The sequence below is a fragment of the Lissotriton helveticus genome, chromosome 11, assembly GCF_964261635.1.
Source record: "Lissotriton helveticus chromosome 11, aLisHel1.1, whole genome shotgun sequence".
In the NCBI taxonomy this organism is placed as follows: domain Eukaryota; kingdom Metazoa; phylum Chordata; class Amphibia; order Caudata; family Salamandridae; genus Lissotriton; species Lissotriton helveticus.
In genome coordinates, this window is record NC_136072.1 from 389,897,543 (window position 1) to 389,915,426 (window position 17,884).

Sequence of the window (17,884 nt, forward strand, 5' to 3'; positions counted from 1 at the left end):
CATCCCTTGGCGAAAAGAACCGCCAGTTGGGACCCTCCAGGAGCAGTAAAGCGTCTTGCTATATACCAAAACGTGAGAAGAATACAAACTAAATAACAAGCGGTAACCGGCATACGTGGTGCTTAATCTTCTTAAGAGACTATATTTTTCTTATGTTTTCCTTATATATATATATATATATATATATATTTCAACAAGGTATCTCCCACTAGGGAAAGATGAATCGCTGCAACCTTGCCTTATGCTTTTTTCCGGTGTGCGTACCTCTTCAGGTGAACCACGCTGATATTTGTTACAACCGGATATCTCCCACGGGAGAAAGATGAGTCGCCACAAACCTTGCCTTTAACCATTTATTCGTGCAGGGTAACAGGACAATGCGTTTTTGTCGACATGTTTCGTTTCTGCTAGAAACTTTTTCAAGACGTTGCGCCTGCCACCAATTCAGTTCGCTGGTTTACCACAGGTAGAGATTTTCAATTTTAACATAGCTCCAACAAGCTCCACCCATTAGGAATCACTTCCGTTGGTTAGCAGGATTCTGGTACCTGTAGTGTAGTCAGCGTGATTTGCAACTGTTTTTTTAAAAACCCTTCAGTGGGTGGTGGATAATTGTCCCATTGTGGTCCAGCCACTTTTAAACCTCTGCGACGATGTTATGATGCCGGTTCCCCCGGTGTCAGTCCACCTTTCGGATTGACTGGGGGCCGGATACCGGAGTCCAGTCCCCGGGAGCACCGCAGACCCCTAATCCATGTAACGGTTTTAGCAAAGAGGGTTCAGGTGCGGGGCTGCATGGCGCTTCATTCCGTTGTGCGTACTCTTCAGGTGAACCATCCTGATATTTATTTCAACAAGGTATCTCCCACTAGGGAAAGATGAATCGCTGCAACCTTGCCTTATGCTTTTTTCCGGTGTGCGTACCTCTTCAGGTGAACCACGCTGATATTTGTTACAACCGGATATCTCCCACGGGAGAAAGATGAGTCGCCACAAACCTTGCCTTTAACCATTTATTCGTGCAGGGTAACAGGACAATGCGTTTTTGTCGACATGTTTCGTTTCTGCTAGAAACTTTTTCAAGACGTTGCGCCTGCCACCAATTCAGTTCGCTGGTTTACCACAGGTAGAGATTTTCAATTTTAACATAGCTCCAACAAGCTCCACCCATTAGGAATCACTTCCGTTGGTTAGCAGGATTCTGGTACCTGTAGTGTAGTCAGCGTGATTTGCAACTGTTTTTTTAAAAACCCTTCAGTGGGTGGTGGATAATTGTCCCATTGTGGTCCAGCCACTTTTAAACCTCTGCGACGATGTTATGATGCCGGTTCCCCCGGTGTCAGTCCACCTTTCGGATTGACTGGGGGCCGGATACCGGAGTCCAGTCCCCGGGAGCACCGCAGACCCCTAATCCATGTAACGGTTTTAGCAAAGAGGGTTCAGGTGCGGGGCTGCATGGCGCTTCATTCCGTTGTGCGTACTCTTCAGGTGAACCATCCTGATATTTATTTCAACAAGGTATCTCCCACTAGGGAAAGATGAATCGCTGCAACCTTGCCTTATGCTTTTTTCCGGTGTGCGTACCTCTTCAGGTGAACCACGCTGATATTTGTTACAACCGGATATCTCCCACGGGAGAAAGATGAGTCGCCACAAACCTTGCCTTTAACCATTTATTCGTGCAGGGTAACAGGACAATGCGTTTTTGTCGACATGTTTCGTTTCTGCTAGAAACTTTTTCAAGACGTTGCGCCTGCCACCAATTCAGTTCGCTGGTTTACCACAGGTAGAGATTTTCAATTTTAACATAGCTCCAACAAGCTCCACCCATTAGGAATCACTTCCGTTGGTTAGCAGGATTCTGGTACCTGTAGTGTAGTCAGCGTGATTTGCAACTGTTTTTTTAAAAACCCTTCAGTGGGTGGTGGATAATTGTCCCATTGTGGTCCAGCCACTTTTAAACCTCTGCGACGATGTTATGATGCCGGTTCCCCCGGTGTCAGTCCACCTTTCGGATTGACTGGGGGCCGGATACCGGAGTCCAGTCCCCGGGAGCACCGCAGACCCCTAATCCATGTAACGGTTTTAGCAAAGAGGGTTCAGGTGCGGGGCTGCATGGCGCTTCATTCCGTTGTGCGTACTCTTCAGGTGAACCATCCTGATATTTATTTCAACAAGGTATCTCCCACTAGGGAAAGATGAATCGCTGCAACCTTGCCTTATGCTTTTTTCCGGTGTGCGTACCTCTTCAGGTGAACCACGCTGATATTTGTTACAACCGGATATCTCCCACGGGAGAAAGATGAGTCGCCACAAACCTTGCCTTTAACCATTTATTCGTGCAGGGTAACAGGACAATGCGTTTTTGTCGACATGTTTCGTTTCTGCTAGAAACTTTTTCAAGACGTTGCGCCTGCCACCAATTCAGTTCGCTGGTTTACCACAGGTAGAGATTTTCAATTTTAACATAGCTCCAACAAGCTCCACCCATTAGGAATCACTTCCGTTGGTTAGCAGGATTCTGGTACCTGTAGTGTAGTCAGCGTGATTTGCAACTGTTTTTTTAAAAACCCTTCAGTGGGTGGTGGATAATTGTCCCATTGTGGTCCAGCCACTTTTAAACCTCTGCGACGATGTTATGATGCCGGTTCCCCCGGTGTCAGTCCACCTTTCGGATTGACTGGGGGCCGGATACCGGAGTCCAGTCCCCGGGAGCACCGCAGACCCCTAATCCATGTAACGGTTTTAGCAAAGAGGGTTCAGGTGCGGGGCTGCATGGCGCTTCATTCCGTTGTGCGTACTCTTCAGGTGAACCATCCTGATATTTATTTCAACAAGGTATCTCCCACTAGGGAAAGATGAATCGCTGCAACCTTGCCTTATGCTTTTTTCCGGTGTGCGTACCTCTTCAGGTGAACCACGCTGATATTTGTTACAACCGGATATCTCCCACGGGAGAAAGATGAGTCGCCACAAACCTTGCCTTTAACCATTTATTCGTGCAGGGTAACAGGACAATGCGTTTTTGTCGACATGTTTCGTTTCTGCTAGAAACTTTTTCAAGACGTTGCGCCTGCCACCAATTCAGTTCGCTGGTTTACCACAGGTAGAGATTTTCAATTTTAACATAGCTCCAACAAGCTCCACCCATTAGGAATCACTTCCGTTGGTTAGCAGGATTCTGGTACCTGTAGTGTAGTCAGCGTGATTTGCAACTGTTTTTTTAAAAACCCTTCAGTGGGTGGTGGATAATTGTCCCATTGTGGTCCAGCCACTTTTAAACCTCTGCGACGATGTTATGATGCCGGTTCCCCCGGTGTCAGTCCACCTTTCGGATTGACTGGGGGCCGGATACCGGAGTCCAGTCCCCGGGAGCACCGCAGACCCCTAATCCATGTAACGGTTTTAGCAAAGAGGGTTCAGGTGCGGGGCTGCATGGCGCTTCATTCCGTTGTGCGTACTCTTCAGGTGAACCATCCTGATATTTATTTCAACAAGGTATCTCCCACTAGGGAAAGATGAATCGCTGCAACCTTGCCTTATGCTTTTTTCCGGTGTGCGTACCTCTTCAGGTGAACCACGCTGATATTTGTTACAACCGGATATCTCCCACGGGAGAAAGATGAGTCGCCACAAACCTTGCCTTTAACCATTTATTCGTGCAGGGTAACAGGACAATGCGTTTTTGTCGACATGTTTCGTTTCTGCTAGAAACTTTTTCAAGACGTTGCGCCTGCCACCAATTCAGTTCGCTGGTTTACCACAGGTAGAGATTTTCAATTTTAACATAGCTCCAACAAGCTCCACCCATTAGGAATCACTTCCGTTGGTTAGCAGGATTCTGGTACCTGTAGTGTAGTCAGCGTGATTTGCAACTGTTTTTTTAAAAACCCTTCAGTGGGTGGTGGATAATTGTCCCATTGTGGTCCAGCCACTTTTAAACCTCTGCGACGATGTTATGATGCCGGTTCCCCCGGTGTCAGTCCACCTTTCATATTACCTACTGGCGGTCGCCAGTAGGTATATATAGTTAGGATTTTTTCTCTATGGGTTTTTTGAAAATTCTATGTCTAATAACTTTGCCGTTTGTGGACGGAATTGGCTGAAATTTTCAGGAAAATGGCACATTTTGTTTCTGAGCAGCCTTTGAAAATTTGGGGGGGGTTCGTCAAGGGGGGGCCGAGAAAAAAGGGGGGTCCCAAAACGCGTTTTTCCCATGTTAATTTCCATAGGGCGGTTGGCCTCACTTTTAGCCCGAACGGCTGAATGGATTTGCACGAAACTTGGCAAAATTGTAGGGACTGGTAGCCCGATGTGCCTTTTGTAGGTCTCAATATATGTGCTCCAGTGGATTTTGAGAAATTAACGTTTAAAAAAAGATATATATCTGTAAGCGCGGACCAGGCAGCGCTCTGGTTCGCGGACTTTTCGCGCAACGGAGCTTTGTGAAGCGAAGCTGATTGGTTCTCCGGCGTCTGTCAACATTCCAAACAGTCCGTAGCGGCCGCCATCTTGTCTCTCGGTAGGATCGAGAGACAAGAGGAGGCGAAAGCGAAGGGGCAAATGACCATAAGCGGGAATAGTAGATCCTCGCTGACCCCCTAGGTTTGATGTGGAGGTTTTAAAAGGGCCCCGCGGGGCAAAAAAAATAATAATAATAATAATCGAACGGCTGAATGGATTTGCACGAAACTTGGCAAAATTGTAGGGACTGGTAGCCCGATGTGCCTTTGCTAGGTCTCAATATATGTGCTCCAGTGGATTTTGAGAAATTAACGTTAAAAAAAAGATATATATCTGTAACAGCGCTCCGCTTCGCGTACTTTTCGCGTTACGGAGGTTTGCGAAGCTGATTGGTTTTTCGGCGTCTGTAAACATTCCAAACAGTCCGTAGCGGCCGCCATCTTGTCTCTCGGTAGGATCGAGAGACAAGAGGAGGCCAAAGCGAAGGGGCAAATGACCATAAGGGGGCATAGTAGATCGTCCCTGACCCCCTAGGTTTGATGTGGAGGCTTTGAAAGGTTCTCGCAGGGCAAAAAAATATATACCGTTTTTTTAGTTTTTTTGCGTGGAGTGCGCTCGGTTCGCGAACCGGGAAGCGTTCTGGGGAGCGTACTTTCTTGAAAATTAGTGAAAAAAGTTAGAGTACAATAATAATTGTGAGTGATCAGATGTAGGGTAGCTCTGAGAAGAGCTTTTGGGTTTATGGTACATTTAGGTACTTATAAGTAGGTACCAATGCACATTCTTAAATTCAGAGTGAAAACTCTGTTGCCCTCATCTGAGAAGTGAACTCCATCTCCTCTGTAGATATCTTGCATGTAGTAACGCAAGTTATTGTTGTACAGGGAGCCCATTCCATGGTCTCTCATGTAAGCTGAAACAGATTTGTTTACATGCTTCCTCGATTTCTCAATTTGTGGACAAAATTGGTTCGACCACCTCCATTTCTGTCTTTGGCATATATTTGAATATACCAAGGCAGTCTGAGGAAAAAGTGCCATCAATTGCTCAAAGGTGTCCTTTAAAAGCATTTCCAGACCTACCCCAGTCAAAGTGCCCAAATCATTACCTCCACAGTGCACAATTAACAGGTCAGGTTTTGGCAAATGCATAAAGGTTTTCACCAATGGTATCAATTGGTGACATTTTAATCCTCTGTGGCCAAACCACTTAATTTCCACATCTTGTAAATTGAGGTTAGGTAAATTCCTGTTTTCAGCGTACCTTTGAGCCCAATAGATGTAGCTATGTCCAACAATCCAGACAGAAAACATGGCGAGAGAAGGTTCTCCTGCAGTCAGATGAAGTGTGGCAATGAAATGGCAGTTGAAAAAATGAGAGTGTAAAATGAAAAAAACTGAGGAGTTTCTGTGTTAATGAAGCAGTAAGAGTGATTGGTGGATTTTGATTGCTGAAAACAGAAAGTTAGTGTGCATGGATGAGTTCGTTGAAAGATGTATTTTGAGTGGCGAAGAAAAAATCATTAAATGAAAGAATGCTTTGGATATGCAGGTGCACTGAGAGTTCAGAGTTCAATTGCAACATTGTTGTGTGAGAGGTCTTGCAAGAGGTGGTTGCTATGCAGAAAAAGCAGAGAGGGGGCAGAGGGGGGAAGGGTTTTGCTTTGAAAAAAAGTGAGGGAAGAGTTTTGATTGGGTGACATGAGAGATCTGTGTGAGGAATTACAGCATTTCTGTGCTTTTGATAGCTGCAGACTCTGGAGTGCATACCTTTTGCTCTGCTGAAGACAAATTGGTGTGTTTCTGAGACTGTTTTGAAACTCAAAGTATTTGCTAAGGTGAGAAAAAATTTCTTTAATTTAGATAGAAAATAGTGTGCTTTAAGGAGAAAATTATGAAGAAAGTTGTGTTTTTCAAATGTTGCTTTGTCTCAAGTGTTTCACAAATAGATTTTGTTTCTTTGAGAAATTGTAATTGGAGAAAATGTGAAGTATTAGTACTGACAGGGCTTTTATGTGCATAGGAGCTGTGGAGTGTTTTCAAATTATGACTTGTAAATCGTTTTTGAGAAAAAGCAATGGTTTTAATATTGATGAGAAGGACATAATGGTGTCTGCTTCTTTATAAGGTAATTGAGAGTCTCTGATGTTATTTTTCCCATTTCAATGTAAGAAGTTTGTCTGTGGAGCAAATTGCTTGTAAATATGCTCCCACCTGTGCATGGCAAATTTAGATTTTGAATGTTTCCGTTACATAGGCATGTTAAAGGTGACTGAAACATGCTGCAAAGGCAATCAAAAAATGCTTTTATGTGTCTTAAGGACATTTTAAGTCATTTCCCCATGCGCAGTGTTTTCAAATTATGAGTTGAAAATCGTTTTTGAGGTAAAGGAATGTTTTCAAAATTTATGTGCGCCATATGACCCCAAATTTTTTTTTCAGGGGTGCAGCAGGGTGTTCTTGAGATACCCCTGCACCGTCGGAAAAATTCGTAATTTGCGATGAGGTAATTGCTAATCGCAAATTGCACCTTCATTCCTATGGGCCTCCTGCTGCATGGAAATGAATGGGTAATCTTGCTGAAATGCAAAGTCGAATCTGTATTTAAAAGGGTCTGCACCTCTGTACGGGTGTTCGCTATGTGAAGCACGAAAGTTTCACGGGCCGAACTCAAGGCCACCTCTCTCTGAGACAAAAGAGCTCTTATTCTTGCCATGCTGTTGAAATGTGCTCCCAAGGTTGGTATTTGTGGCCAGATTGAAAACTCCCTATGTTCATGTGTGGGAGGAAATAGAACATTTCTGCAGCAAATAACCCGTTCATTTACTGTTACGATAAAATGAATACTTTTAATTAACCCAGAACAATCTTCATTATTGAGCATCAAATAACTACCATTTTCCAAGAACTTGAACGTGGGGATGATAGCAGGAACTGGCGTGCCTTGCAACACGCAAGCCATATTTGGTCGGTGTTTGTTGCATGAACCGTGTAACTGTCTGTGCCTACACATTAGTGAATGATCTGGCGTCTCAGTGCATTCCTCTCCATTCAGATAAAGTTCTTGATCATCTTTGAAAATCTGTATGTGTATGGAAGCGACCAGACTTGATGAAGAAAACCACTACCTAAAGGTTAATAACGACCTATTGGTATATATTTCATACAATTTGAAAACTTATATAAAGCAAAAGGCAGCGTTATTAAACCGTGGATAAGGCACGTTGCCAAAGCAGTCAACCTTTTGGATTTATACTGGAAATGTTAAAGGAAGAATTACGGAGTAGGGCCTGTAAATCTTTAATAGACAACGAGTAAAATTACTCCAACCATCGTATTCCTCTAACTCCGGGATAGTAGGGGTGTTTAATTTTTTAGAAGTAGCCAATCCAAAGCATTTGGTCTGGGAAATTGTTTCATTCACAAACAACATATGTTTTGGGATGAGACATGCACGGTGGAAAGCCTCAGTGCCTTGTACCTGCCAGGTTCGTGAACCCCAAACTGATGTAGATCCTGGATATTTTTACTCTGTATTACGTTAGCATGGTCTCATTACTGGTTTAAACGCCATTTTTCCTTTTTTGTAACTTCTGCACACGACACTTAGTTGTTGCTTTAGCTTTCAGCCTACCTGCGTCAAGATCTATGCCTGCTTCAAGCAGGCGCAGGGTTTTGATGTAGCTTTGTCCTATCTGATTGTAAATGCGGCACACCGTGGGTGGCAGAGCAGCGGTGCACGTTAACTGGTGCATCCCTGGGGATGTGCTAGTTAATATAAATCTGCCCCTTTACATTTAATTATGTGCAGGGGACACAGAGTAGGTGAGGTTTATCCAAGGTTAAGAAGAGATGAGTCCTGTTCAGTGAAAAATTGGAGATAGGCTTCAGTATATTATATACTTAAGTAGTGTGTTAAGTTTTTGATGACTGTTATTAATTTACTGTTGGGTAATAGTGGTTAATAACATTTTTTATTATATTTTACCACAGATTCAACTGCAGATTATTTCAAGATTTTAGGATGCCTAGCAAAGAAAGAGTAAGAAAGGCTGGAAAACGTCAAAGACAGCAGGAGCATGGAATATTGCAGCAGTCCTCTAACAAAAAGATTTGTCAAGTCACCAAGAAAGCACCGGGTAAGAGTCGAAAAACAGTCATAAGAAATATGTGTAGTAAAAAAAATATTACTACAGAAAATGTTTCACTCCAGAAAAGGAGAATGAATTCAAATGGTAAGGAAAGGCCAATGAGAAATGTTACTGCTAGAGTAAGAGATAACTCTATGCATGAAAGTAGAAGGAAACAACAGTTTAGGGATATTCGTAAACGAATGTTCCGCAACAGGATAATTGGGAATTTGTTAAAAAATATTAAGAAAGGTCAGCAGAAAGTGGTTTTTTATAAGAGAAAAAAAATAGTTGAGAAAGTTATTGATCAGGCATTTGAAATTAAACGTAAGTTATTTATTTTGACAATCAATAGAATTAGGAAGCTAAACAAGGTAATTTATGATTTCAAAAGAAATAGTAGATGGAAGAGAATAGTTAATCGTAGTAATTTTTGTGAAGTTTTTTCTGGAGAATGGATGCATAGTTCAAGCTCTGAGGCATTTTTTAATGAGGAGAGTTATTTCCAGGATAATGATTTGGTGCATGCAGTTGACACCAGTGGTCGAGCTTATGAAGTGAAAGATGGTTGTCCAGTTGAAAAAGAAAAACTTGTGAGAACAGAGATAGAAGAGGTGTTAGGTAATGAGGTTTTAGGGAGACGTCCTAAGGGTCCTGTGTACACCTGGAAGTGTAGTAGTATTTGCAGTGTACGACAGGATTCCATCAATTTGCTTTGTGATTTTATACGGTCATTTAGTAAGAAAAGTTTGAAGCAGAAAATGAAGTTGTTGCAAGAATTAGATCCTTGCAGAGTGAGAGAAGTGATAGGTTTGCATGGTCATTCACTGGCTTGTCTTTCCAGGAGAGTATGCCAGAGTGTTTTTCATCATTTCAGGATGCTAGCAGTGCATCATAATAAAGTGAGGAAATTAGTTAGAATGTTGTATTATGCTAAGAGTCCAGCAATTATGCTTAAACAATTATGCGCTGCTCTTTTGCATGGTTCTGAAATAGATGTGAAGAATATATGTGAAGAAATTGAGTTTTGTTACTTTGGAAGTAAAGAGGAGAATGTTGAAATTGACCAAGAAGAAGAGAGTAATGTGGAAGATAGTGTACAGGTTTCCAGTACAGATAATTTCCAGAGGGAAATTGCGACGTTTGAGGTGAAATCAAGTGAGAGGCCAAATTTCACTTGTGTGTGTTGTCGACGCACTTATTATAAGAATCAGACTAAGTTAGTGGATTTATATGGAAAAAGTGAAAGGGAAAATAATAGTGAATGGAAGGATTTTACAACATACTTGATGGTAGAAAATTGTTTTGATTTGGGATTGGATCAACGTGTGTGTACTTATTGTTGTAACAAATTAAATCAAAACCAGATGCCTGCTAGAGCAGTTCATAATAATCTGGAATTGGTTGAAATTCCTTCTGAATTGAAGGATTTAAATACTTATGAATCTATTTTGATTCAAAGTATCCATCCCTTTCAGGCTATTGTAAGAATGGAGCCAAAGACAGGGAAATTGCCTCCATCAGATTTACAGAGAGGATTAAAGGAATGAGTTGTTTATTTGCCTCTAGATTTGAAGAAAAACATTAACACAATTGGAGTAGAAAAAGTGGAAGAGGAACCTCTGGTTATCTTAGTTAATGGGGTTCCGACAAAGAATAAGAAAATATGGCAAGATTTAGTAGATGTTAGGAAAGTCAAAAGGGCAACATTGTATTTGAAAAAATATAATAAATACTATAAAAATGTATATGTTGCAGAAGAGGAAGTAAGTGAGGAAGAGGATAGCGATTTGTGTGCTGGTCAAATTGAGAAAGTAGAACCCTCTACTAGTGAAGAAATATATGAACATTATAGTGTTCATCCTTTGCATTCCAAGGAAGTCATGGGGAATGCTATTGAGTTGTTTCAAATGAAACAAGCGAAAGGGAGTCCCATTAGTGTTTGGGAGGAAAGTTTGGAAGCTCGGTGTTTCCCACAGCTTTTTCCAACAGGTCAGGGAGGAAGATATGATGAGCGACCTCATCAAATTCCTGCTTCTGAATACCGGACTTTGCGATTGTATGCAGGAGATCCTAGGTTTCAACAATGCATTCCTTATTTGTTTCATCTCCTGTTTGAAAGCGATCTGTCTGGACTGTCATATGCAGTGAACCACATCTTGAAAAGTGGTATACACATGCAAAACATCTCGGCAAGTGACTTTATGGATAAAGTCAATGTCCAAGACAGTATTTTGGATTCTCACCTGATTAATCTCATGGCGTGTCAGCGTGGTACTAATGAGTACTGGTACCGTCGTCATGGTGATTTAAAATGTATGCTGAGGAACTTAGGAACTCCCACATGGTTCCTCACTTTGAGCTGTGCTGAGTATGGCTGGGAAGACTTACTTGAATTTCTACGAGAGGCAAATGCTAACGTAGAAAAAATCGAATTCAAGACACCCGGAGAACTGTGCTCTTTGGATCCAGTCAATGTATGTAGGTACTTCAATCATAGATTTGAAGGTATGATGTCTTTCATCATGAATAAGAAGAATCCACCTCTTGGAGAGGTGTTGGATTTCTTCTGGAGGAAGGAGTACCAAGCAAGAGGTGCTCCTCATATACATATGTTGCTGTGGATCAAGGATGCACCTAAATTTGGAACGGATGCAGACGACTCAGTGATGAGTTTCATAGAACAGTATTCTACGTGTGCTGTTCCAAACGCAAAGGAGAAAAAAAGCCTAAGAGAAAAAGTTCTACGTTTCCAAAGCCATCGATGTGGAAAGTACTGTCGTCGTAAATTCCGGAACAAAGACAAGTTCTACACCAAATGTCGTTTCGGCTTTCCACGATCGGTGATTTCTAAAGGAAGAGTGAACAGTTTGATGTCTTCGCTGCGACATAATGTGATGAAGAAATCACCTAAAAACACATACAATTTGAAGAGGAACGAAGAGTCTAAGTACATCAACGACTACAACCCGGTGATTTTGTCCATGTGGAATGCTAACATGGATATACAGTTTGTGGCTGATAACTGTATGGCTGTGGCTAGGTATGTGACATCTTACATCACCAAAAAAGAGAAGACAGAATTGAAGGATATGTGGGAGGACATTTCCCATGAAAAGAGCCTCAGCAAGAAGTTGTACAGTTTCAGTCTGAAGATGTTGTCGCATCGAGAAATCGGAGCTTACGAATGTTCTGACCGGTTGTCTTCAGCAAGTCTCTATGCCAAGTCCAGGAGTATCGTTTGGGCGAGTGTTGGTCTTGCTGCAACGCGTAATCGAGTTCTGAAACCTGTGCGGGAAATTGAGTATTTGGCGGAAAAGGAGCCAAACAGTACCGACATTTTGAAGAGCAACATGTTGGATACATATTATCCAAATCGAAGCAGTCACCTCGAGAATGTTTGTCTGTATGAGGTTCTGCAAAATTACATATTCAAGAGGAACATCAAAGAAGATACTGAGAAAGGAGTGTATGCTGTAATAGGAAGTGAGGGATGTCTGGTCAAGCAAAGAAAATGCCACTTGATAAACCATCGAAAATTGAGTGGCGAATCTCCTGAAAAAAAGGAGTTTTTCTATTTAGCACTTTTGCAACTTTTTAAGCCTTGGCGTGCAGAAGAGGAACTGCTTGGAGATTTCCTCTGTTACGAAGACTCTTTCAATGCTGCCAAGGAGACCATAGAATGTCCTGCTTTTTCCAAATATGTAGAAATGTTGAATGTGGAAATTGAGCAGGAAGCAACGATTGCAGCCGAGATTGCCAGAGACAGTTCTCAGGACAGTCAGAGTTCTGCTTCATTGAGTCAGGATCCACTAGGAGGACCTCTTATCGAAAATGAAGCTGCCACTGCTATGAATGAAGTGGAAAGAGCCATGGCACATGCTCAGGAGGATGCGGTTAACTTAGAAGAGTTGGAAAGACAACTCAACGTTGAGCAGAGGAAAATATATGACGAACTTACCATGCAAATTGATCATGGATTAAGTCATGACAAGAAAGAGTGCTCATGTACGTCGTTGAAGCCTGTCCGACTGTACGTGAGTGGAGAAGCGGGAACTGGAAAAAGTTTCCTTATTAAAGCAATTTCATGTTATTTGCAGGAAAGGACAGAGTCATCGCTGTCTTGTGTTGTCACCGCTCCAACTGGACTGGCAGCACATAACATTAAAGGGATTACTTTACATCGTTTACTGATGCTGCCAGTGGAGCATGACAACAAATTAGAATATCACAAGCTATCTGGAGATGCTTGTTTTGAAGTTTCAAGAGTCTTGAGGAAAATGAAACTTCTTATCATTGACGAAGTAAGCATGGTTTCCAATGTCATGCTTGCCTTTGTGCATTTGAGAATGCAAGAAGTTCTCAAAACAGAGTATGATGTGTTATTTGGTGGCAAACACATCATTGTTTTTGGAGATCTTCTGCAGCTGACACCAGTGAAAGGGCAACCTGTGTTCAAAATGCTCACGCATGAAGATACCAGGAAGTGCTTAGGGAGTATTGGCAACGTCAATATATGGTTAAACTTCAATTATGCTGAACTGCATGAAAATATGCGTCAGGCAAAGGATGAAGTTTACAAGACTATTCTACAAGATGTTAGAATTGGAAAAGTGACCGAGCATGGGAAAGAAGCTTTACATGCACGATTACTGACAAATTTATATCCAGACGAAGATGTTGTGCCTGAGAATATTTTTCAGAAAGTTACTGAGAAAAAATCTGGAATATGTTTGATGCCAACTCTTGCAGAATGTGCCAAATTCAACAACAAAATGTTGCATTTAGAAAAGCAAGAGATTGTGAAATTGGAAGCTATTGACAGAGTAGAGCATATGGGATCAACAATTATTTTGTCTGAGAATCTGAAAACAAAATTGGATTCATTAGAGAAGAGTATATCTAAAACTGCGGGTTTTGAAAAGACTCTGAATGTGTGCTTGAACTGCCGTATAATTTTAAGAAGGAATTTACATGTTGAAAGAGGTCTGGTAAATGGATCAATGGGTAATGTTGTTGATTTTGTGAAATACAGAAATAGAGATGGAATTGAATTTTTAAAAATTAAATTTGATGGCATTGAGGAAGTACAGCTAATTGCTCGTTGTTCTGCTAGATTTTTGCTTGTAAAAGACTTATATGTTCGTCGTAAGCAGTTTCCTGTTTGCTTGGCATATGCGGTGACAATCCATAAATCGCAAGGTTTAAGTGTAGACTGTGCATTGGTGAATATTGGCAGTTCTGTGTTCAAGGAGGGTATGGCATATGTGGCATTGTCACGAGTTAGGACTTTATCGGGATTGTACTTGATTGAGTGTGATGTCACAAACATTTGTGCGGATCTAGATTGTGTTAAGGAATACAATAGGTTGAGAAGAGAGTATGCGCCACATTTGCCTCAGTATCCTTTGTTTGAGAAACGTGTGGTAGGCCGGAAACGAAGAAATGTGACCAATACTGGGGAGGTTGTAGCAAAAAGACGAAAAGTTGATGAACCTGAAATTATAAGCAGAAACAAAAAGGATTCTGTTGAAGATGTTGTTGGTTTTCAATTTGAAAATAGTTCTGGTGTCAACTGCTATGCTAATGTAGTGGTTAATGTTGTCTTTTCTCTAGAAACTTTAAAAGAACAGATTGTGGTCAATTCGGATCAAAGATTTTGCAGTTTGTTAAATTCTGTGTTAGAGAAATGTAGCACTGATAGAACAAACATAGAAAGTGTGTCTGAAATTCGAAATCTGTTAGACAGATGTTCAGGCCAAACACAATTCTCTCAAAATAGTCAGCAAGATTGTCAGGAGTTTTTAATGTATATGCTTGATGTATTGCATGATGAAGGTGTAGATGTAGATCACCTGTTTGGGCTTTCTTATCAATGGCAGCATGACTGCGAGAACTGTAGGGTATCAGCTACTACTAGTGTAGACTCAGAAAGATTTATATATTTAACTTTGCCAGACAGTAAATCAGTCTCTTTTAATAAGCTAGTAAAAGCAGCTGATCACAACATGGAGTGTAGCCAATGTAAATCTGAAATGATGTCCACTTTATTTATACGAACATATGGCCAGTATGTCATTTTAATGTTCCAACGATGTAGGCCTGATGGAACAAAATTGACAACTTTAATTAAAAATTTTGTGGCTTCACAGTTGTCAATATCAGGAAGGACTTTTGTAACTGTAGCAATTATATATCATGATGGTCCTTCAATAACATCAGGACATTATACAGCTTATTTAAAGTGTAGAAATGGCTGGTCATTCTGCAATGATTCTGTTTTAATTTTCAAAAAAAAATTGCCATATGACCTTAAAAACTCTTACCTGGTGTTTTTAAAACCAAAATTTTAGGGAAAGAATCTCGGGATGTGCTCTGAGGAATTTCAAGAAGTTCTCATGGCTCCTACACTATTTGGCCTTGAGGATAAGTGTAGTACAGAGACATAACTTTTTACCATAACACTGGACGTTATTGAGAAATACGTGCACTTTGAATGAGTTCAGAAAAACTATTTCTTTTTATAAGCTAATTGAAGCAGCGAATCAAAACATGGAGTAGAGGGAATGTAAGTCTGCAATGCTGTCTACTGTTTTACATTGCTTTGTGATTAAAAGTGATGTAGAGAATTAAATAATTGTACTAGTCATAAAGGTAGTGTAAGTCTGCTTCATAGTAAGCAGTATCAGTGTGATAGGAAATGTAGAACATGATTGAGCAAGAAGGGGAAGATATTACTAGTCCAGGATTGTGTAAATGATCTTCAACATTTTAATTCTGAAAGTTGCGGAAATGCGAAAAGACGGGATTGGCTTACAAGAAATCCAAGAGTTATACATGGCTCTGACACGATTTGGCCTTGTGGAATCGTGTGGTAGAGAGCGAGAAGTCATTTATTGTATGTAACATGTTTTTGAAAACGATGGAGGTTTTCTTTCAGAAAGTGGCGGGTTGAAAGTAATAACAGCACAACAGAGTGTAAGCTGTTCATAGGACATCCTTGGCCGTCATGGAAAGTAAGTTAACTTTAAGGAGTTCTGAATTCTGATTTGTAATGTATGGGTTTTTTAAACACAATCATTTTGATTGTGTTTTTTTTTCCCCGCTGTTATATGATGAATACCTTCAAGTCACTGTTTTAGTGAAATTTGATACATTCTGAGAACAGCAAAAATAAACCATTTAACATGTATAATTAATTCTGTTCTGTTTGCATTTATGATGTACATGTAGAACTGTGTAGGAGGCATGGAGAAGGTGAGGCTTCTGTCAGTGTCAAAGTTGTTGCATACAGTGCTCATATTCTACGTAGTCTTTTATATTTCATTACTTTCACTGTTTCTGACAGATCTAAAAAATTTTTTTTTAAAAGAACAGTAAGTATAAGGGAAGGAAACAGACAGTTATGTTAAAAGAAACACAGCTATAGGGAATAAACTAGGGATACTGTTACCCGCAATCCTCTGCTGATGATGTCACTGAGCATGTCATGAATGATGTAATATGTGACATCATCAGCAGTGGATTACGGGTAATAGTATCTCTAGTTTACTCCCCTATAGCTGTCTTTCTTTTAACATAACTGTCTGTTTCCTTCCCTTATACTTACTGTTCTTTTTAAAAAAAAAATTTTTTGGGTTCGCTTCCGGTTCGCGTACCGGGGAGCGAACTGGGAAGCGAACTAAGAGAAATAGAGGTTGGCACAGTTGCAAATATTGTACCAATTTTTTTATAACGGGGAGGTAGTTCTGAAAAGAACTTTTTTTTAAATTGTTTTTGTTGTTTTATATTTTTTTTATTATTTTTCTGAACATTTTTTTACTTTTTTTGAATTTTTCTGAACAGTTTTATATTTTTTTTGTTTTTTTTTCGGAGGGGGCAACGAAAACGATTCATTGTAAAGGGCTCAACAGGAGGAAGAAAACAAAAAAAAGAATTTATTGTTTGGGGAGTTTCGGACAAACATGAGCATGATTGTTAATAGCTCTGTTGATCAGAGTGATGCTACTTTCTGCGTAGCAAATGATTCCACTGCAATGTACGCAGACTTGTTTTACTTCACGAAATCTCGTTTGTATATTTGGCACCATCTCCCTGCCCTCTGGTCCCGTTACTTCCGGTACAACAGATCTTCTGGCCATAATAGGGAGATTATCTAGGTCGTCCTGTTCCTCTTCTTCCTCTTCTTGCTGAATTATAACTTTAGCAGGTGGTCCACTCTTCCTTGGATGTGGTGGAGGTGGTGGGGAAGCACCAGCTGAAGCTAGTAAAGAAGCCATTGCTCACTGGTAACAAAGGGTCTTTCTCTCACAATGATGAAAGTCAGAGTGAGGAAAGAAGGAGGGATTTTCACCATTTGGGAAAAAAAATAGTTCTCAACCAATGAAAAGTGTTCATTTTAGATCATATGACCTAGTCTTACATCATTAGGAAACCGAAAGTGAAATGAACCAATGAAAAGTGTTATTACCAAGTCACATGACCTGCTGTGTTTACGTTACGCGCTTTGCAGGGCCTCCCGGTTTGCTTCCAGAAACCTGTGCTTTGCGACTCGGTAAGCGTACGAGTTCGCTAACGTAGCACGTCATATGACGTATCACGCGACAACGCGAAACGTCATGCGGACGGGAGGCGTCACGATGTTGTTTTCTAACGCGGCAGTTGCGGTAAAGAAACGTTTACCGGCTCGCGGTCTATTTCGCGGCATCAAGGTCAGCTAACGGGAAGCTTCCCGATTCGCGAAGCGGGAACGAAGAAAAAAAAATATTTAAAAAAAAAAATTATTCATAAACATATAAAATATATTTTTGGATTTAAAGAAGAATACATTTTACAGCTACAGATATTAGCTGTTAAAAAACCAATGAAATTCACAGAAAAAACCATAGGTTATAGACCATATATAGTTAGGAATTAGCATTTACAAAACCTTGAAAATTCACTGAAAAAACCATAGGTTATAGACCATATATAGTTAGGAATTAGCATTTAAAAAACCTTATTTTACTCACACAAAACCATTGAAATTCCATATATAGTTAGTTGCACTAACTATATATCGCGCACCCGCAATCCACTGCTGATCATGTCACATATTACATCATTCATGACATGGTCAGTGACATCACTGATGACATCACTGATGACATCTCAAATGACATCACTGATGACATCACTGATGACATCTCATTTGACATCATTCTTGTGCTAATACGATAAACCTCTTCAGACTCTAATATAACCTTAGATACACTCAGTGTATACAGACACTCACACACTGCCACTCATCCA